Source organism: Pollicipes pollicipes, unplaced genomic scaffold, assembly GCF_011947565.3.
Source record: "Pollicipes pollicipes isolate AB1234 unplaced genomic scaffold, Ppol_2.1 Scaffold_7262;HRSCAF=8765_pilon_pilon_pilon, whole genome shotgun sequence".
Classification (NCBI taxonomy): Eukaryota; Metazoa; Arthropoda; class Thecostraca; order Pollicipedomorpha; family Pollicipedidae; genus Pollicipes; species Pollicipes pollicipes.
This window is the reverse complement of record NW_023597055.1, coordinates 14884961-14908353: the sequence shown is the minus strand read 5'-3', so window position 1 is coordinate 14908353 and position 23393 is coordinate 14884961.

Genomic DNA, 23393 nt, shown 5'->3' with positions numbered 1-23393 from the left:
CTAGTTGCATTTTCGAAGTCCCTGCCACACGTCGTCAGTCAGAGATTACAGTGCTTAAAAGAGATCGTGTGGAGGCAAGTGGCCCGAGTCGACCAAGAGCGGTTTTTGAGTGGCCCGAAGAGAGGCCCAAGGGCCTCTGGAGACCAGAGATCAAGGGCCCGAGTAGAAAGCTGATCGACCCAAGATTGTAGCTGAAGGTCACATGTAAAACGCGCGGCCGTAGGGCCATGATCCCAAATGTCAGTTAGAGATCATCGAATGACTAGGCCCCAGTGTGCATCGACTGAACTGTTTCCGTTAGATGCAGGCTCGCTCCGGGTTGGGAGCCCCTGCCGAGGAGCTTGGGGCACCTTGTAAGCTTCTTGCGCTGCTATACACGACTGCTCCTCAATGATATTTAACCAGGAAGGTGTTCGCCCGCACTCTCTCCGGTACAATGACATGGGCTGCATTGATGCGGCCATTTTGTTCTGTCAGATGATCCGCCAAACCGAGGCCCAATCCGAATGCCAAGTGGGGCTCAGAAGTTCCATGGATTCACTTCGGGTAGGTACCCTGCAGAGCGGCAGCTGTGATGCACGAAATAAACTGGTAAACCGATCGTGCAGTTTTGAGCCCATCCGGTGCTTCCGAGCCCATGTATAAGTCCTTATGTCAAACACTTCTTTGACGTAAAACACGGCGAATCGTTCTCGAATAGCTTCCTCCCCTATATTGCCGCCACGCTTCTTGAAACGCCTTCAAAATCAGGCATAGCTGTCAGGTTTTTTCATTCATTCATATTTACTTTGACCTTACGAATAATTCTACCCACCAAACGTGTTATAATGCGGCAATCTCTCATGGCCGTTATCACGCGTGCGGCCGTCTCAGCGTTAAAGGAGCGCCCCCGTGTGACGTCAAATAGGGATCTTTGCTGAGAAGTGCGCTATCGAGACAGCTTCACCTGGTATATATCGCCTTGGGCGGATGCGGCGCCACCGGCGGAGTGGAAGCTCGCAACAGGCCGCCCATGGAACGACTCCGTCAGGAATCGGACGGCTTTTTGGGGAGAAAGAAATGTCGCAAGAATGGCAACGCTTTTTCACCAACTAGGAAAACAATCGTCAGATGTTCTGCGACGTGAACTCTCTTGATCAGGTGGCCAATAGGAACAGGCTGCTCGTAATGTTTTTGAACGAGTTCTTGGTAAACGAAAGAATTGTGGTAATACGGACCTGTCTGTTACCACGAAACGCGAAAAGTTCCACATGTGATTATCCCAAGGCAAGGTGCTTCAATGATGATGATGGTCACCGCAATTCTGTGAGTAATGAAAAGGACACGTGTAGTCTGACGTTCGCTATTCATGTACTCCCAGAATTGTGGTGATTGTAGGCACAATATGACGCATGATGTTGGTAACAAGCAAAGTTCACATCTCGTAAGCTTACACTGCACATACTGCGCGGCGATGGTTGGGTCGAAATGGGTTCGTGTTCCAATGTCTTAGGGATAGATTTGGTACTAGGGGAAGCTGCAGGCACACGCAAAAGAAAATTTGTTTACCAGTTCGTAGTGGATTCGTCCGTCACATGTTACGGGTCAGTCAAACTGGAATAAGGAAAATCACCACCAACCCTAAGGTTGCTGGCCTGCGACACCAGCATAATCAACTCAGAGAAATAAGGACTATGAGAAAATAATGTTTCTATGATGTTTATTGGACGAATTCCACGTCGAATTGGAATGTATGTGTTCACAAGCCGGGACATATCACTGGCCCACTGTTCCTGATTCTTCTTTTGTTATTCGTTTTCCACTTCTGTTAAGCCTTTTTGCGTACACATTGTTCCCTTCCCACGCTAGCTCAAAAGCGATCAAAGCTTTCTGTCTCCTCTGCGCAACTCAAAGTACTGAAGTTTCGACGCTGTGTCTGTGCAAATTGCCGCTGCAGAAGCAGTCGGCAGCATTCTCAAGCATTCAGTGATCCGCTGTCGTGAGGATGACCAAATCATTTTTTAGAGTCTATGACCAATCAGCATTTCAATCTAGCCTTTATCATGGACCATGTAGGGGACACAAAGACTGTTCCATATTAGTGGAAGCTAGTGACAGTGGAAAAGAGAAACAACGGCACTACGACGGAACCGGATTCCTTTATCAACTCTGCGAACTATGGTATGGTTCTGCCCTGCCAGTCTGTACAACATTTATTGATAGGACATTGGCGGCCGTTGTGTCGGGAAATGGTGATCACGAACACCAGGTGTAAATGATTCTACAATTCTGTTTTTCTTGGCCACATTTACCGCATGGCTAATGGAATAGTAGGATTTGAACCACGGTATCTTCACGTCATGGATGCCTGGATAACCTTGAAAAAGTCTCCCCGAATTAGACTGCACATCCCCACGGGCGTTTAGGTCAGAAACTAGGTCGGTTTAGGTGATAAGAAAGGCAGGGCCGTGAACCGCACCGAATGATCTTCAATGTTATTTCATTTAACACGCACCCGGATGGCCGGTTGTATGCCCTTCGCTCGGGTGGGAGGCGGGGGTCAGTTTGACTCGGCTAAGATCTCAAGAACTGAGAGAGCTATAGACACCAAATTCACAGAGTATATTGACTTGTATGTGAACTTACTTAGGTCCAAGTTCGAGGTTGGTAGATGATGACCTTTGTATCAAATAAGGTCAAACAACCTCAATTTCCAGGTTGGTCTTTTGTGTGCCCCAAAATGTTGACCTGGGTCATTTCAGATGAGTGACCTATTCCGACCTTACGGAGGTCCTTGGAAGATGTATAATGCAGCACGTGTTATCAATAAATTCGAAATGAGCACCAGAAACTACTTCACACGGCAAGCTCTAGAGTAATAAAACCGGTTGATTTTAGCCTTCGTCTGACCCTTATACCTTATCCTAGGTCACTGTAATTTCTTCATTCAGTTGTTGTATGGCCTAAGAACGTATCTCAGAGATGCATGGCTTTGTCCAACACCGCGTTGTTGCATCGGATTGAACGAATCCCTAGAAATTGACTTCGCTGAATCCGTGACCTGACTTTGACCTGCCGTAGGTCGATGACCTTACAAGTTGTATCTAAATTTTCTGGACCAAACGAGCCGCTATTCAATTGTGTACAGCCATGAAAAAATTGAACGGATACGCTGCAGTTCGAAAACCATTCCAGAAAACTTCGAGGGGTAAATTTGACCCCCACTCGAGGGCGTGTTAGTGCGCTCTCGTTGACGTCCACAAATTCGTTTCCCTTCATACGCACTAGCGGTCGTCAAGGAGATATAGACTGAATTGAAGTAATGGCTGACGATTGCTGCTTGCTTTGTCCCCTGAATGTTCCTGAACTCTTGCAACTATAGCTCGCTGCCTCGAACAAAACAATGAAAAGTGGAGCATAATTGACAGACAATTTGAATTTACTGCTCATCGTTGCTTCCACACTCAGATGACGTTAAAATAATGATGTTTTTTTACTCCTTTCTGCTTCTTATTTGACAAGGAATAAAGCTATCAATGCTGACATATGCATGAAGCAGGGCATCTCATTAGCCGTAATCGGGGTTCTATGGGTCATCGTGACATAGCATGATTTAGCACCTGGCTGCATCTAAAGCTACAAACAACTTTTTCCAACCTGATTCGTAAAACGATACATCTCAGACAAAAGCAAGGAACACATAACATCAGCGCATTTTCCCAGATGCAACCATGCTATGAGACAGCACGTTGCACAAACGTAACACTGCGAGCGCAAAGTGCGTAGCTGTTAGCACACTTGTTGCTACAGCGGATGGCGCCAGTTGCCTCCAGTTGACTCATTCTTGACTATTTAAGACCATGGTTGAGTGCCGTATCATCAGTACCTTGCCAGCAGCCAGCGCAAGAACCTTCCGTTCTTACAAGTTTATTCCGTTGCCTTACAAGTTTCTCACGTTCCTTCCACTATGCTCCGTTTGGACTCCTGGTCCTGTGCTTGGTCGTGGCCGCCACGGCTAATCCCGCTAAGGTGGGAGTGAAAGGACACACCCACCAGTCTCTGACGGATGCGTATAATGCCATGAACACCGACGGCGACGACTGCGTCACCACGGCCGAACTCAACGCTTATACCGCCACCCTGAATTCAGACGCAGCAGCGATCAAGTCGGATGTGGAAAAGCTGGCCGATGATGCCTCCCGACGCAAGTGAGGCAGATGCAGCGTCACCGGCGGAGTGGCGAGTCCGCGACTGGCCGGTCATGGAACAACTCAGTCAGGCATCAGAAGACTTTTCGGAGAGGAGGTAATGTATCAAGAAATGGCGACGCTTTTTCATCAACTAAGAAAACAATCGTCAGATGTTGGGCAAAATGGGCTCTCTTGATCCGGTGGCCAATGGGAAAAGACAGCCCGAAATGTTTTCGAGCGAGGTCTTAGGATACGAAATAAATGTGTTGATACAGACCCATCTGTTACCACCCAATGTGAAAAGTTTCACATGAGTTTATCCTTACGCAAGTCACATCACTGACATTTTTAAAGAAGTGGTTTAGTCTGGCCGTTGCTACCTATGGACTTCCAAACGTGTGATGATCATAGACACGATGATGACACATGATGTCCATGACATGCCAGGTTTTACTAGTTGCATTTTTCGAAGTCCCTGCCACACGTTGTCAGTCAGAGGTTGCAGTGCCTGAAAGAGGTCGTGTGGAGGCAAGTGGCCCGAGTCGACCAAGAGCGGTTTTTGAGGGGCCCGAAGAGGGGCCCAAGGGTCTCTGGAGACCAGAGATCAAGGGCCCGAATGGAAAGCTGAACGGCCGAGAGTGTTGGTGGTAGGTCATATTTAAGACACCTGCCCCTAGGGCCATGATCCCAAATGTCAGATAGAGATCATCTTGCGTCTGTTGGACACACCTGAGACAGAGCATTTAGAGATCACCAACACCGAACAGTCGGCTCCGTGCCGGTCTGAGATCGGGGAGTCCATTAGCCAGGCAGGGACACGGCCGATCCTGCGACTTCCACTGGTCCGTGATCACACTAATGTGGGGCTCGTGTGACGTTCAGAGGCCCACAGTGCCTAATAGCGTAAATCCGTGTCAACAAGGGGCCTCGAGTTGCTCGAGAAGACTTCTTCGCCATAGACGGGGACGAGACTCGAATAACGGAGGGCGTCTTGTGTTGGCCCTGACACTCTGACAACGAAAGGAAACATGACAGCTTATGATGATTGCTTTCACTGACGCAATGTAATGCTTTGTGTCAGTCAGGGTGCCAGTTCTGAATTGTCTGCACTCCAGTCCAATTCCAGCATGGTCCTGTTAAGGCGAACTGGAGTCTATGTACCTATTACTGGACCACCGGAGGCGACAAGAGACCTTGCTGCGCTAATGCGTGTTCTTGTACCGATCGAAGGGAAAACTGCGCCGGATCATGAGGCCTTCCATGTCAGGAGGCGGGCCCATGAGATATGATGCAGCCGTCATGACCGAGCGAGGTTGTGGCGGTGGAGCAGGATAGTCGGGTCACTACCACTTGCCGACAGGCCACAGTCACCCCGGTCAGTGAAGACTTCAGAGGCTCTATGGAAACGCTTAGGTACGATTTTAGGTCTCCGTGGTATGAACGAATTATTTCTTTTTTGCAAAGGAGTTGTCTTGGAATACAACCAAAATATGGTCTATAATGAAATAGCTTTCGAGGTAGCACTGCAACATCTCACCACCCAAGAGAGCTCAAAGTATCTGTAAAATGTGCAAAAATTGTGGCAATCTCCTTTTCTGCATCAATATTAATATACTATTATAACAAGTGAGTAACGCTGACCTACGGCAGGTCGACCTACTACCCTACGGCACAACGCTGACCCACAGCAGGTTAAAGTCAGAACACGGTTTCAGCGAAGTCAACATCTATGGAATCGCTTAATCTGATGGTACAACGGTGTGTTAGATGAGGCCAAACATCTCTAAGATACTTTTTAGGCAACGCGTCAATTGAATGACCAAAGTCCATTGACTATGGGTCAGGTAGGGGAGGTCGGCCCGAGATTAAAACCAACGTGTTTTATTACTCTACAGTTTGCTGTATGAAGTAGTTCCTGGTGCTCACTTTGAAATGATTGATTATAGGAACCGCGTTAGTCATTTCCAGTGGCACTCTTAAAAGTCAGAATAGGTCACTGACCTAGACTGACTCAGGACAATAATTCGTTTTCAGGAGCGTACAACCTAGCGTAAACTTTGTCGCTTATTCGAATGCAAAACTCTATGCAGTGTTCTATGATTTTCGTAGCCGTGACATTCTAAGGTCGAAAAAGGTCACTGGCTTTAAAAGAGCATGTGACATTTTGCTTAGAACAGGTGTCTAGTTATGGGGACACTTCGAACACAACTGTGGAGTTTGACATTGTTTGTCACAAAATTCATGACCTGGGAGCCTGAAAATTTGACCAAGTGAGTTGATTTACAGACCTACACACCCTGCCAATTTAGTGTCTCTAGCCCCCTTAGATGCTGAGATTTCAAGGCAGTCAACTTGACCCCCACCCGAGAGGAGGGTATCCAACAAGCCAACCGGGTGCGTGTTAAAGTGGACACTCACACAGCCCGTTCTTTTGGTCTCAATCTGTGTTTAATTTTGATATTATTTCTTGTACCACATCTCTGTCACAAAATCACGCATCAGCGTATCCTCAAGAAAATTAGACATGAAAACATCAAACCAGTTAACAAAGACGACAAGATGACGGTCACCACCTACTATAAAAACAAAAATGTCACCCAGTTCTGAATGAAAAATAATTTAACAGCCAACTCTGACCCCGTGAAACGAACCAACATCGCTTACCAATTTCGTTGTGACGTAGCCGATTGCAGGTTTCTAAAGCAATCAAACTACATTCTTGTCATTACCGCCACACTTTCAATGTGGTTGAAAATGCACTTGGCTGATGTGCCCGAAGAGAGCACGTGAGGAAAGAACACGGGCGGAACACAAACCGAGACGGCTTCACCAGAAACACTACCATCATAATATCATCAAACAGGAGGAAGCTTTGTGTTCTGGAGGCTGTCATGATTAAAACATCGTCACCGCAACTAAACAAGTAAGCCAACCACGCAGGCACCCTTCACCTCATTTAGGATCGATCGATAACATCCATATATGGTATATCGCACTATTCAGCACGTGTTTTGCCACTTGCATTCTTCTGCTCCTAAGAAAAAATGCCGACCACATAAGGTAGATCCTATAAAATATGGTGATGAAATTGAAGTTGATGAACCCTAATTGCTATTACCTTACTGATTATACTTACCTGTAATATATTATGATATATTCGTCACTTCTATACGGCGTGCGTTGCCCTTCGAAATTGAATATTTAATTTTGAAACTCAAGGTAAAGATTAATAGATACCAAACATCGGCAAGCTTCTTTTCAATCCCAATGATGAGGAGGGAGCCATAATCAGCAAAACTCGAGCAAGGACCAGCAAAACATGGACAAAACAGTACCTGCACTTAAGTTCGTTTAACAGCACTGAATAGAACACAATCTGCTGCCTAAATGCCATACAAAAGTATATACATATATATATATATATATATATTATATATATATATATTATATATATATATATATATTAATTATACATGTGCATATATTTATTTGCATATGAGTAGTCTCTTATGCGTGCGAGCTGGCATTGTTGCATGCAAAAGTGACCCTGATGCCCGAGTACCACAAATTCGTTTCCATGCACGACACGCATCTTTAAGATGCAATAAGATATAGATTGCATCGCATCGTAGTAAAAGTTCACAATTGCTCCTTGTATAACACCCTTCATGTTGGACATCTCATAAAACGGTTAATCTCTGAAAAATTCAATTTTCTGAAAATAAAATTCAAAAATTGTACGTCACCAGATAGTTTTGAATATTTTTCTCAGCATCGCCTCGATCATGAAGCTCAAATAATCGTTCATTTTTTTCTTCCTGGTCTTACTTATTTGACACGGAGTAAAGCTATGCGTACCGCCTTATGCATAAAGCAAAGCGTTCTGCCTGCCGCAAGCCACGTCCTACGGGTCATCATGACATAGCGAGATTCACGACCCGGCTGCAGTTAAACCCACAAATAGGTATTTACCATGTAAATCTTCAACCACCTATCTCCCCAGACAAAACCGAGTAACACAATACCGACGCATTTTCACAGATGGCACTATGCTATGAGATAACGTGTTCAACATGTTGATAACATGCTGTTGATTGCGTCATTCCTTTCCACTGCGCAGCGTCTTTCGGCTCCCATTCTGGCGACACGGGACGGGATCCCATGGCCGATACCTTAGAGGGAGGCATCCCTTAGAGGGATGCATCATATCACGTGGGCCCGCCTCCTGACCCGAAAGGCCCTATGATCCGCACACTTTTCCCTTGGATCGGTACAAGAACACGCATTAACGCAGCAAGGTCTCTGATCGCCTCAGGTGGTCCAGTAATAGGTACATAGACTCCAGTTCGCCTCAACAGGTCTAGGCTAGAATTGGCATGGAGTGCAGACAATTCGGAATTGGCACCCTGACTGACACAGAACCATTCTATTGCCTCAATGCGAATAATCATCATAAGCTCTCAGGTTTTCTTTCATGTCCAGAGTGTCCCGACCAACACGAGACGCCTTCCGTTATTCGAGTCTCGTCCCCGCCTCTGGCGAACAAATCTTCTCGAGCAACTCGAGGCCCCTTGTTGACACGGAATGCGCTATTAGGCACTGTATGCCCCTAAACGTCACAGGAGCCCCGCATTAATGTTTTCACGGACCAGTGTAAATCGCAGGCTCGGCCGTGTCCCTGCCTGGGAAATAGGCTCCCCAATCTCAGACCAGCACGGAGCGGACTGTTCGATGGTGGTGATCTCTAAATGCTCTGTCTCAGGTGTGTCCAACAGCTGCAAGATGCTCTCTAACTGACATTTGGGATCATGGCCCTACGGGCAGGTGTCTTAAATATGACCTACCACCAACACTCTTGGCCGTTCAGCTTTCCATTCGGGCCCTTGATCTCTGGTCTCCAGAGACCCTTGGGCCCTCTTCGGGCCCCTCAAAAACCGCTCTTGGTCGACTCGGGCCACTTGCCTCCACACGACCTCTGTTAGGCACTGTAACCTCTGACTGGCAACGTGTGACAGGGACTTCGAAAAATACAACCAGCACAACTTCGCTTGTTAATGTCGAAAATCATGTGTTCTTATCATGTCTATGATCATTGCACAGCTAGGAGTACACAACTAGCAGCGGTTAGACTATACCCCTTTTAAAAGAAATCACTGATGCGACTTGCGCAAGGATAGACACGTATGAAACTTTGCACGTCGAGTGGTAGCAGACGGGTCTGTATTGACACATTTATTTCGTATCCTAAGAACTCGCTCGAAAACATTACGGGTCATCTGTTTCCATTCGTCACGGGATCAAGAGAGCCCATGTTGCACAACATCTGACGACTGTTTTCTTAGTTGGTGAAAAAGCGATGTCATATCTTGAGACATTTCCTGCTCTCAGAAAAGTCTTCTGATGCCTGACGGAGTTGTTCCATGACCGGCCAGTCGCGGACTCGCCACTCCGCCGGTGACGCTGCATCCGCCTCACTTGCGTCGGAAGGCATCATCGGCCAGCTTTTCCACATCCGACTTGATCGCTGCTGCGTCCGAATTCAGTGTGGCGGTATAAGCGTTGAGTTCGGCCGTGGTGACGCAGTCGTCGCCGTCGGTGTTCATGGCATTATACGCATCCGTCAGAGACTGGTGGGTGTGTCCTTTCACTCCCACCTTAGCGGGATTAGCCGTGGCGGCCACGACCAAGCACAGGACCAGGAGGCCAAAACGGAGCATAATGGAAGGAACGGAAGGAACTTGTAAGGCACCGGAATACACCTGTAAGAGCGGAAACTTCTTGCGCGGGCTGCTGGCAAGACACTGAAGATACGGCACTGAGCAACCGTCTTAAGTACATAAAGAATGAGTCAGCTGGGGGCAATTGGCGCCATTCGTTGCAGCAACAAGTGAACTAACAGATACGCACTTTGCAGCGTGTTACGTTTGTACAACGTGTCATCTCAAAGCATGGTGCCATCTGTGAAAATGCGCAAATTCTTGTGTTCCTTGTTTTTGGCTTAGAAGATATATGGTTTTACGAATTAGCTTGGGAAAAAGTTATTTGTAGCTTGAGCTGCAGCCAGGTAGAGAATCATGCTGTGTCGTGATGACCAACAGAACACCGCCTACGGCCGGCAGAATGCACCGCTTCATGCATCAGACAGCACTGATAGGTGTATTCGTTATCAAATAGTTAGAAAAAAGAAGAGAAAAATGGAAAATTAGTCCGGCTTCATATCTTGGTCGGGATGATGATGAGCAGTTAATTCGAAATCACGCGACCATCATGCACAATTTTTTACTTTCTGATTTTTGAAGCAGCGAGCCACAGTTTTATGAGGTGACCAACATTCAGGGTATTACTGACGTAGTACGACGCAGCACGGGTCGTGGTATCTAACTTGTGACCTTAGAGGACCTATGTCCTGTTCAAATACGTTTATGATTGCAAAGGTGGCCCGACTGGAGACGCCCATAGCGATCTGAGACCAGCGCTGCGTGAGCCAGGGTGTCCTTGTTCCTCTCAGAGGCGGCGGCATTCGACAAGAAGTCGTCTGTCTATCCCACGGTGTCATTCACGCTCGCCTTGTCATGCATTGTCGCTCGCATTCAGATGTGACCAGAACCTGGATTTCTGACATGTTGAAAACCCTCTGCTTCTGATGTTTTCTTCCTCCGAATGGATCGACCATGAAATCAAACTTAATCCTCCCGTCCCAGGTGCGAGGGTCGCGGCCGCGTGGGCGACGAGGGGTGGCAGTAACATGGAGAAGACTCGGAAAGCCGCCGGCGCGAGCGCCGACACGCTGGCGGAACGGACTGTGTGGAGTACCTGTGACGATTGTCAAATGCAGAAGTGACTTTGGACGTACTGAGTGTACCAGTGGGCCGGAGGAGAGGCACCGAACAGCAAAACTTACATGTTCACAAAAACCATTGTCAGCGGTGGGCCAATACGGCTCCTCATAGCTATTCCCTCCATCTGTCTGTAGAGGGATTGATAGAATGGATCTCTCCAACACTGGGGATAGTCTGTACCTCAACACCTTGCCCACGGTCCAAAAGACTGGCAAATAACTTTACATCAAGTACACTCAATACATCAACTATTACACCAAACACTCCATACGCACTTCAAATTTTACATCACGCCAATCTGAGGCCCTCTCATCTTGCCCTTCAAATCAGCTGACCCCATGCAAATCAAAATGACGGCATTTCACGCACAGCTTTTGAGGGCACAATGCCCTGCCTCAAACAAAGCAGCTGCCATAAAGGGATGAAACAAAATGTAATATTTATTTGCATCAAATGGATGTCCACTTAGGATGATCCAACAGAGTAAATACCTACCAAAACATGCTCCAGACAACGTACATAGACGACAAACCCGCGATACAAGGGATGGAAGTCATGTACAACTTAAAGTGTGTTATCAACCAAAAAAACGTATTGGAGTGTAGTAAGAAGTGGCGCATGTAATAGATAAGATAAGTTCTGCAGAACTCTTAAGCCAAAATAACTTCTGGTTGAGCGAAAGCTGATTCCGTAAAGAACCAATCTTTTGGCCTGTTGATAGAAGCGCCACCTGTATCAAACATGTTTCTTAAGTGAGCTATCATGTTTTATGACTGATATTGGCCGTAAACCATCATGAATCTATGTTTCAGGGTAGACTGCTAACACAGGAGGGAAATAACACAAAGCTGCATGGTAAGCTGCATTCCGCATTTCTTAAACGGACTTACGCAAATAAAAACTCGTGCATTCATTCAGGTCCAAAGTGCAGCAACTCGTAACGCCGGCTCAGCTGATTCGGCATCAGCAGACGGAAGACAGGTGTTGTTGAATGACCGAGCGAGGTTGTGGCGGTGGAGCAGGATAGTCGGGTCACCACCACTTGTCGACAGACCACAGTCACCCCGGTCAGTGTGGATCTGAGAGGTTCTATGGAAACGCTTGCTTACGACGTTAGGTCTCCGCGCTATGAACGACTTATTTTTTTTAAAAGTTTTGTCTTGGAACAGAACCAAGATATGGACTATAATGAAATAGGTTTCGAAGTAGTGCTGCAGCTTCTCACCATTCAAAGAAGTTAAGTTATCTGTGAAATGTGCAAAAATTGTGGCAGTCTCGTTTCTTACATCAATGTTGATACACCATAATAGCAAGTGAATAACACTGACCTACGACAGGTCGACCTACTACCCTACGGTAGCGGGTCGACAACGGAGTGTTAGATGAAACGAAGCATCATAAGATACTTTTTAGGCAGCGCATCAATTGAGTAACCGAAGTTCATTGACCTTGGGTCAGGTAGGGAGGTCGGCCAGGGATTAAAACCAACGTATTTTATCGCTCTACGGCTTGCTGTATGAAGTAATTTCCGGTGCTCACTTCGGAATGATTCATTACAAGAACCACATTAGACGTTTTCAGTGGTCTTCTTAAAAGCCAGAATAGATCACTGACCTAAGCTCACTCAGGTCAACATTTCGTTTTTAGGAACGTATTACCCAGCGTTAACTTTGTCGCTTATTCTGATGCAAAACTCAATGCAGTGTTCTATGATTTTCCGTTACGGTTCAAACGCTGTATACCTGCGGACATTGGGGCGCATAAGGAAAGAAAATAATTATCAAGACGTTTATATATTCCCAGCATTTTATACGAGTATGGCGCGCCTGCGACAGACGTTGCTGATAATTGGCGCTGAAACGGCGGGTGCTTTGTGCGTCCTGTATAACGTTGCCGCCGCTCCGGCTTCGCGCGTTGGAGGTGTGGACATGGTTTTTCAGCAGCAAGGAAGGACGTGTCTGGCGAAGATGGGTGAAAGGTGCGTATTGTGTCACACATGAATGCTGCTTCGATACCCTGATGCATCATCCAATCTTCCTCGTCATTTTTTTCACGGGTGAAAACATGGTATACTTACCGTGGAATTGCATGAGGTTAGATCAGTTAGTTTGATGAACCAAGATCTTTGCGAACAAAACAAAATTGAGAATTTCTTTTAAGCATCAATTGGATCTCACACCTATCAGCATATCTGTATGCCTGCATTAACGAACATGTGCATACATTGAGAGTGTTTCATTTGCTCACACCATAAAGGCTAGCAATGTCTGATTTGCAACATACAGCACCTGATCATAATACCAATACGCATGGCAACAATCTACATTCCAGCACTTTCTGGTCATGCCCACATCTAAAACTAAATTGATCTTGTACATTATTCTAGGGTCTACACATCTGGATCCTTTTGAACCTGACTTCTGGCTTCAGAAGCAGCACACTTATATGCAGGAGCAATGACTGGGATTCAGCTGTTGCCTGTTCTTGTTAATAGCCTCCAATAAGCAATGAAGTCCATGAGTTATGATTTTGCATACTGCATGGAGGTGTTTTTAACAGGTTTGACAAAAGTATCAATACTATGCAGCCTGAGGTTTCTAGCACAAGTTTCCCATGGTATCAGCACCTACAAAAACCCTCAGAATTCTGACCTCGCCATGCGGGAAGTAAGTCTGATAGAAATACTGAAGAAATCATAATGCTGTGATGGTGATCATATGCAAACAAAACATCAGGATCTTCAGCCCAGCGTGGTCTGGGCTATGCTGGCACACCCATGCACCAAACAGTCTGCACATTGATCTTACCTCCATGCCATTCAGCGGATGCCTTTTGCTGACTGCATTGTTGACCTCATTCAGCTGTTTGACAAGGCCTTATTCATTTGAGCACCTTTGGTACCACTGTACAACGTATGTTGACATTTTGCTGAATGCTACATTGCAGTAGGATGAAGTTGGTCTCTTTTGAGGGAGTATTGCCCACTGAATGTCCTTGTAATGATCATGCTTCTGAGCCTTGTGTCAGGCTTGCATTTCCCAACCCAACCGAATGCTACATTTCTTCTGGCCAGTACACAAACCTATGTTGGTGTTTGATTATCCATGGGAACTGCCAATTTTTTTTAAAGACAATTAAAATCAGGTATCATGTGTATCATGGCAAAAGTATCACCATGTGTTGTGACATTTCCAGTTTTCACTCTGTTGGATTTTATTGATGACAAACACTATTAATTTCTTAATTCCTTCAATTTTATTAACTTCATTCTTTTCAATGATGTTATACTGGACAGAGCATAATGCCAAGTCAATTGCATGTTCCACTGCATTTCAGTTGCTCTCCTGCATGACCATAAACATGACTACCATTTTCATCTCACAGCTCATGTGGTACAGAGTGACTGAGTGATGTTCATTTAATGCTTGTTTTTTCCTGAACCATTTTCCATCCTCTTCAGATGAAGAGTATCAGCACCCAGAAGTTCTATGGGATACCTCAGAATACAGTTATCAAATCATCTCTTGCTCTTGTTGCCCAGTCTTTAAACACCAAAATCTTCAAGGCTCTTTGTTTTCCTGTTCGGCAAAAAGCAAGGCGTACTGTCAGTGTGCCAGTTCTGTTTAAAGACCTTCATTATTTTGTGCGCAAAAGTGTGGACACTATCCTAAATAACAGTGAGACACACCAGCAGGGATGGCATGTGCGTTGTGTTAGTGCAGTGGGAGATACCAATGAAGTAGTGCCTTCTGAGTGCACTGTAAGGGTGGGGAAGATGAGAAAGGACAAGGAGTATGTGATGGAGGGTGATGTGATGAAAGAAAAGGAGAGAGAACATGGGTATGAGCTGGTAGTGACCATGTGGCGTAAGCGCAGAACTGGAGCCCTTACGCCCTATCTCCGTATTCTTGGCCACCACTGTCATGAAATTAATTCACGTGTGGGTCGCCTAGGTATCTTTGAACAACAAAATGAATTTAAACTAAATCATTTCGTGACCTCAACATACTTCAGTGCAGCAAACTTCAAACAGGCCCCAAAGCAGATCCTTTTGAGGCGAGCAAGGGTCCTGAATCACCTGCTCTGTAGGTCAAAGAAGGGCGCGTCCAATGCATGAGTGTGCCGTGGCGGCTGTACATCGCAGGCAGACTTGCTAGAACGCTGCGAGGAAGCGCTGCCTCTACGGAGACACGGCCAGTGACCCAGCCGCATGGAAGATGGTGCGACCGGGCTGGACAGCCACCGAAGCCGTGGTGTCGCCCTCGCGTGTAGGCGGGTCGTCGTGGTATCGGCGGCACCGCCGCCATCTGTTATGGTTGGCCTTCAAATTTGTGTGCAATAAAGAAACCTCGTTATTTTTACCGGTTTTCGTTCAGAACCTGGATTTTTGCTATGTCTTTTGATTCTACGGTTGTGCTGAGTTACACTTGCTATATTCTAAGCGCCATATTGATGAAATAAGACCTTCAATTTTCTGCGCAGACAGACGCGGCGCCGTGACCAGATTCGGACACGTTGTGCAAAGGGGGGGGGGGGGGGGAGGGGGGGGGGGCGGGGCAGCAAAGTGCGGTGACTATGCCGAACATATTTTAATTTTCACATTCTCTGGTTCTGCTGAATCAGCTGCTGATACCAGGGCCCCGTTATCCTTGTAGTGAAGCAGCTCACATTTATGCATACGTTTATGCGCAAACACATTTGCACCTGACCGTTTTCATGTTTATGCATAAAACCATTCACGCATATACATTTCTGCATTTATGCATGAATGTTAAAACTTGTAGACAAGCGTCGACCTGCGCACGACTGTCCTGTCACTGACAAGGACAGAATACGCGCACGCCACATCACGGACGTCCTGCGCGCAGGTGACATCCGTGATATCCATTAGTTTAACTGAAATTCGCGACGACACACTAAATCACACCAGGAGATGTGTAGCACCATCAAACGGGGAATTAAATTGTCTATCATTATCCGCCCTAGCAATGAAATGATATGATATTTTAACGACCTGGTGCTGCGTTATTTGAATGTTCCGCGCGGGCGCTTCGCACGGCAATTGAGTTTACACGTGGCAACCCCCTTGACATTGCTCTGATTTAATTACTTTGGCGACGACATGCTCAAAGCTTAACAACTATTTTTAATACCGTCATGTAAAGAATTAAATTCTGCACCAAAATATGGACTAGCAAATGATGATTTATGACTCCATGGCACACGGCGTACGCACAAACACAAAATTTTACTTCTGAGACAGCAACACTGCGGTAAACACACTAGTTCAATATCCTGCCACCAGGGTCGGCCGCGGCGCCACTAGTAGTCATGTCCGCTCATGGAACGTAACGCGTCACCAAAACCTTCTAAGGTCGGAAAAGGTAGCTAGCCTTAAATAAGCATGGGACCTTTTGCGTAGAGCAGGTGTTTTGTTCTGGGGCAGTTTGAACACACAATGTGGAGCTTGACATTGTTTGGCACAAAATTCATGACATAGGAGCTTAAATATTTGACCTCAGTGAGTTTCTATACAGACCAGCACACCCAGTCAATTTGGTTGTCTTAAGCCCTCTGAGTTTTTGAGATTTCAAGGCGGTCAACTTGACCCTCACCCGAGGGGAGGGCATCCAACAAGCCAACCGGGCGCATGTTAAAAGTGAACACTCACACAGCCCGCTTTTTGGTCTCCCCCTGTATTTCAGCTTGATATTATTTTCTTGTACCACATCCGTGTCATAAAATCACGCATCAGCGAATCCTCAAGAAAATAAGATCTGAAAACGTGAAACCAGTCAACCGGGACAGCAATATGCCGGTCACCACCTACTATCAAGACAGGAAGGTCCACCCAATTCTTCGTGAAAAATAATCTAGCAGCCAACTCTGACCCCGTGAAACGAACCAACGTCGTGTACCAACTGCGTTGTGACATAGGAGACTGGAGGTTTCTAAAGCAATCGAAGTACGTTGGTGTCATTCCCACCCTGCTTTCAAGGTTCTGGACAATGTCCTTGGCTGACGTGCCCCTAAAGAGCACGTGCGGAAAGATACGGCCGGAACATCAACCGAGACGGCCCTCACCAGAAACACTGCCATCATAATATCAATCAAACAGGAGGAAGCATTGTGTTCCGGAAGCTGTCACGACCTAAACATCATCGCCGCAGCTTAACAAGTAAGCCAGCCTCCCAGGCACCCTTCACCTCAGTTAGGAACGATCGATGCCATTCCGTTTTATGGTATATCGCATGGTACGGTATATTCAGCATGTGGTTGTTGCCGCTTGAAATTTCCTGTGCTTCTAAGAAAAAATGCCGGCCACCTAATGAAAATACTATAAAATATGATGATGAAATTTAGGTGGGTGAAACCTGATTGCTTTTACCTTACTGGTTATACTTACCTTTGATACATGATCATATATTCGTCATTTCTATGCGGTGTGCTTCGGCCTTTGAAAATGGAATATCTAATTTCGAAACTTAAGTGCCATCAATAGACACCAAACAGAGGCGAGCTACTTTTCAATCTAAATGATGAGAAGTGAGCCATAATCAGAATACTCGAGCAAGGACATAAAAACCTTATAAAATGTATCGACACTTAAGTCTTGTACAGCTTCTCGCAAAGAATGAAACTAGCCACCTAAATGTACCAATATATTTACATACATTAATATATATATATATATATATAATATATATATATATATATATATTACATATATATATATACACATATATATATATATATATATATATACACATTCATATTCATATGTGTATGCATATATTTATTGTCGTATGTGACAGGGTCTTAATGCATGCTAGTTGGCAATTGCTTGCATGCATGCGTGACGCCTGATGCCGAGTTACATAAATTTGTGTCCATTGCACGACAGTATTTTTTTATATCCAATAGAATTAGCTGCATTGCATCTCAAGTAAATGCTTATGATTGCTCCTTGTGTAATACATTACATGTTGGTCATCTCATAAGACTGTGACTGGAGAGAAATGCAATTTCTCAACAACAAAAAATCAAAATTTGTGCATCATCACCAGAAATTTTGAAGTTACTTCTCAGCATCATTTCGAGCATGAAGCCGAAATAACTGTTTCATTTTTCTCTTCCCTGCTTCTACTTATCTGACACGGAATAAAGCTATCCGTACCTGCACTGCAGTAAGTCGCGTTCTCGGGTCATCATGACATAAGCGAGTTTCACGACCTGGCTGCAGTTAAACCCCACAAAGAGCTTTTCCCATTTAGTCTTAAAACCACATATCTCCAAAGACAAAACCCCAGTGACACAACACCGACGCATTTTCACAGATGGCACCATGCTGTGACAGATAACATGTTACACAAACGTACCACTGCGAAGCGCAGAGGTGCGGCTGCTGTTAGTACATTTGTTGCTGAAACGGATGGCGCCAGTTGCCTCCAGTTGACTCATTTCTGTCGTATTTAAGACGTGCGGTTCAGTGCCGTATCTTCAGTACCTTGCTAGCAGCCAGCGCAAACAAGTTCCGTCACTATGTTTCCGTTTTGGCCTCCTGGTCCTGTGCTTGGTCGTGGCCGCCACGGCTAATCCCACCACTGAGGGAGTGCGAGGACACACGCACTTGACTCTGACGGAGGCGTTTAATGCCATGAACACCGACGGGCGACGGACTGCATCACCACGGCCGAACTCAACGCTTATACCGCCACCCTGAGTTCAGACGCAGCAGCGATCAAGTCGGATGTGGAAAAGATTGGGTGATGACGCCTCCCGACGCAAGTGAGGCGGATGCAGCGTCACAGGCGGAGTGGCGAGTCGCCGCGACTGGCCGGTCATGGAACAACCCCGTCAAGCATCACAAGACTTTTCGGACAGGAAGAGATGTCTGAACAAATGGCCACGGTTTTTCACCAACTAAAAACGACTGTCAGTTGCTGTGCGGCATGGACTCTCATCCGGTGGCCAACTTGAGCAGGCGGGCGCGTTATGTTTTCGAACGAGTTCGTAACATACGAAATAGATGTGTCAACACAGGCCTGTATATTACCGCACAGCGTGAAAAGCTTGCCATGTGGTCATCCTCACGCGCTTCGCATCATTTATATTTTTGAAGGAGACGATAGTCTGATCGTTTGCTAGTTATGAACTTCTAAAAGTGCGATCATCATAGACATGGTGATGACATATGCGCTCGTAACAAGCCAAATTTTGCGATTTGCATTTTTCGGAGTCCCTGACACACGTTGTCAGTCAGGAGTCCACAGGGGCAGGGTAGACGAATAGAATGGGCCATTCAGATTGGTGTACGTTTTTGCGCCACGTGACACGCGGCACGTGCACACGTGTTGAAAAACAATAGAACTGGCCGTTTTTGACGCTTTTGAAGCCACGTTTACACATGATGTTTGCAGCAAGTCATGTCTACATCTCGTAAGCTTAGAACGCTTCTCGTCCAGATAGAAAGGAAATATTCTACAGAGCTGGTGACAGTTCGTCTTCCATTCATAAAGCTATTTTGCCAGATAGATATACTTAGCTATAAAAGCGTTGCCTGAGGGGTACTATGCCGTTGGTGTTGAGTTTACCACTACGTGTTGCTTATACAGCGGTAAACATTAACTGCTTAGCGGACCACCGCAGTGCTTGACCTACCTTGCTGCCCAGTTGGCGAAAAGACATGCAATCCTGCATGGCAGGGTCATGAGAAAGTGTCACACAGCGGTTTTTGACCAAGGCCCGAAAAGGCCCCAGGGGTTTCAGGACACCAAGATCAGGGGCCCGGATGGAAAGCTGAACCACCCAGTGTTGGATGTAGGCCACATGTAAGTCGCTCGCCCGTAGGGCCATGATCCCAAATGTCAGTTAGAGAGCAGCTCTTGGAGTTCAGGAGCTTTTCAGGAAGCGCATTAGACATTTTAAGTGGTTTTCTTACTAGTCAGAATAGGTCACTGACCTAAACTTTCTCAGGTCAATATTCCTTTTTTAACAACGTTTTACCTAGCGTAAACTTTGTCACTTATTCGAATGCAAAACTCAATGCAGTGTTCTACGATTTTCGTCACCATGACCTTCTAAGGTCGAAAAAGGTCAATGTCCTTCAATGAACATGTGACCTTTTCCTTCCAACAAGTGTCTAGCTCCGGATACAATTTGAACACAAATTTGGAGCTTGGCATTGATTGGCACAAAATTCGTTTCCTGGGAGCCATGAAAATATGACCAAGTGAGTTGATTTACAGACCAACACACCCAGCCAATTTGGTGTCTCTAGCCCTCTTAGTTCCTGAGATTTCCAGGCGATCAACTTGACCCCCACCCGAGAGGAGGGTATCGAACATGCCAACCGGGCGCGTGTTAAAAGTGAATACTCACACAGCCCGTTTTTTGTTCTCCATCCGTATTTATGTTTGATATTGTTTCTCGTAACACATCTGTGTCACAAAATCACGCATCATTCCCTCTTTACATACCATTTGGAACGATTTCAACTGCATGGAGCAATACCGCAAAAGTTGGTACTCTTTTTAATGCCCGTATATTTTGGTCTTCTTTATATTCAATACATAAGAATGTACCAAAAAATCCTGAAAATTTTGCACGGAATGGAGGCGTCGTAAGAAGACAAGAATATAAATGCGCTTAGGTAAGTCCCGAGGCGTGATTTCACATGGTCTGATCAACTCAGTGAAAGGAAACAACAGAAGCAGGCGGTTTCCAACATGTCAGAAATTTTTGTTCTGCTCACATTTGAACCAGCATTTGCACAAGGTGTATTGGCTTATTGTTAAGTTTGTTGGTGTATTTACCGATTCTTTGGACTGTCAGCATGGCCTTGAGAACTCAGGAATTATTTGCGAGGTTAGATTATGAACTTTTTCGTGGTCTAAATTATGCGCTGCTGTTATCAGAACGTAATCAGACCGTTGTGCTGCGGCTAACGGGGTCATCACGCAGGTCGCACCAGCCGTGTTGCTTTTGTCTGACGCCGACGCGTATGTTACACTTCTTATTTCTACTTCTACTTCTTACACATGTTCTACTTCTTGAAACACATGGAAGCGTCAACAGCAGCATACACTCCAATCAAATAGGGTGTGACCCGTTACGTCATCGTTGACATCATATCTACTACCTGCCAACATCAGCAGGTCCCCTAGCGTGACACTTTCTCACGACCCTGCCATGCAGGAATTGCACAGGTTTTTCCCAACAGGGCAGCGTGGTAGGTCAAGCACTGCGATGGTCCGCTAAGCAGCTAATGTTTACCGCTGTTTAAGCAACACGTAGTGACAAACCCAACAACAACGCCATAGTACCCTTCCAGGCAACGCTTTTGTCGCTCAGTCTGCCTTTCTTGACAAAGTATATTCAATGAATGAAAGACGACGTGTTACCACCTCTGTAGAAAACCTTCCTTTCTATCTAGACCAAAACCGTTCTAAGCTTACGAGATGTAGACCTGACTTGATACAAACATAAGGTGTGGACGTGGCGTCAAAGTGTCAAAAACGGCCAGTTCCATTGTTTTTTAACACGTGTGCACGTGCTGCGTGTCACGTGACGCAAAAACTTACACCAATCTGATGGCCCATTCTATCGTATGTCTTGCCCCTGTGACCCCTGACTGACAACATGTGTGAGGGACTCTGAAAGATGCAAATCGCAAACTTTGGATTGCAACGAACATCATGTGTCATCACCGCGTCGATGATCACAGCACATTTAGAGCTCATAACTAGAAACGATCAGACTATCGTCTCCTCAAAAATATCAATGATGCGAGCGCGTGAGGATGACCACATGACAAGCTTTTCACGCTGCGTGGTAATATACAGGCCTGAAACTGACACAGTTTATTTCGTATGCTACGAACTCGTTCGAAACATAATCGGCGCCGCCTGCATTCAAATTGGCCACCGGACTGAAGTCATGCCGCACAGTAACTGACGATCGTTTTTTACTTGGTTGAAAAACCGTTGCCATTTGTTCGAACATATACTTCCTCATCCGAAAAGTCTTGGTGATTGCCGAGGACGGAGTTGTTTCGCATGACCGGCCACGTCGCGGGACTCGCCCACTCCGCACCGGTGACGGCTGCACTCCGCCTCACTTGTCGTCGAGAGGCGTCATCGCCCAAGCTTTTCCACATCCGACTTGATCGCTGCGGCGTCTTGAACTCGAGGGTGGGCGGTATAAGCGTTGAGTTCGGCCCGTGGTGAATTGGCAGTCGTCGCCGTCCGGTTGTTCATGATGCATTAAACGCCTCCGTCAGAGTCACGTGCGTGTGTCCATCGCACTCCCTCAGTGGGTGGGATTAGACCGTGGGCGGCCACGACCAAGCACAGGACCAGGGAGGCCAAAACGGAACATAGTGACGGAAGTTGTTTGCGCTGGCTGCTAGCAAGGTACTGAAGATACGGCACTGAACCACCGTCTTAAATACGACAGAAATGAGTCAACTGGAGGCAACTGGCGCCATCCCTTGCAGCAACAAATGTACTAACAGCAGCGCACTCTGCGCTCGCAGTGGTACGTTTGTGTAACATGTTATCTCACAGCATGGTGCCACCTGTGAAATGCGTCGGTGTTGTGTCACTGGGTTTTGTCTGGGGAGATATGTGGTTTTAAGTCTTAAATGGGAAATAGCGGTGTGTTGGTTTAGCTGCAGCCAGGTCGTGAAACTCGCTATGTCATGATGACCCGTAGAACGCCGCTTACTGCAGGCAGTACGGACATTTTATTCCGTGTCAGATAAGTGGAAGCAGAAAAGAAAAATGAACAGTTATTTCACCTTCATGCTCGATATGATGCTGGGAAAACTTCAAAATTCTCTGGTGATGATGCACAATTTTTGATTTTTTGTTGAGAAAATTTTTTTTCACCAGTCACAGTCTTATGATATGACCAACATGCAATGTTTTATACGAGGAGCAATCATAAGCTTTTACTAAGATGCAATGCAGCTATATCCCATTGCATCTTAAAAATACGTGTCGTGCATGGACACAAATTTATGTAACTCGGCATCAGGCGTCACGCATGCATGCAAGCAGTTGCCAACTAGCGCGCATTTAGAGCCTATCACATACGCCTATAAATATGCATACTAGATGCATATATTTTCATATATATTCATATATATAAATAAATTGGTACATTTAGGTAGCAAATTTTCTTCTTTCAAGTGCTGTTATAGACTTCAGTGTCGGTGCATTTTATAAGGTTTTTTTGCTGTCCTTCCTCGAGCTTTGTGATTATGGCTCTCTCTCATCATTTAGATTGAAAAGTAGCTCGCCTTTGCTTGGTGCCTATTAATGTGACTAAAGTTTCGAGTGTTCACTGTGTGAACACTGTGTTCACTGTGTGAGTGTTCACT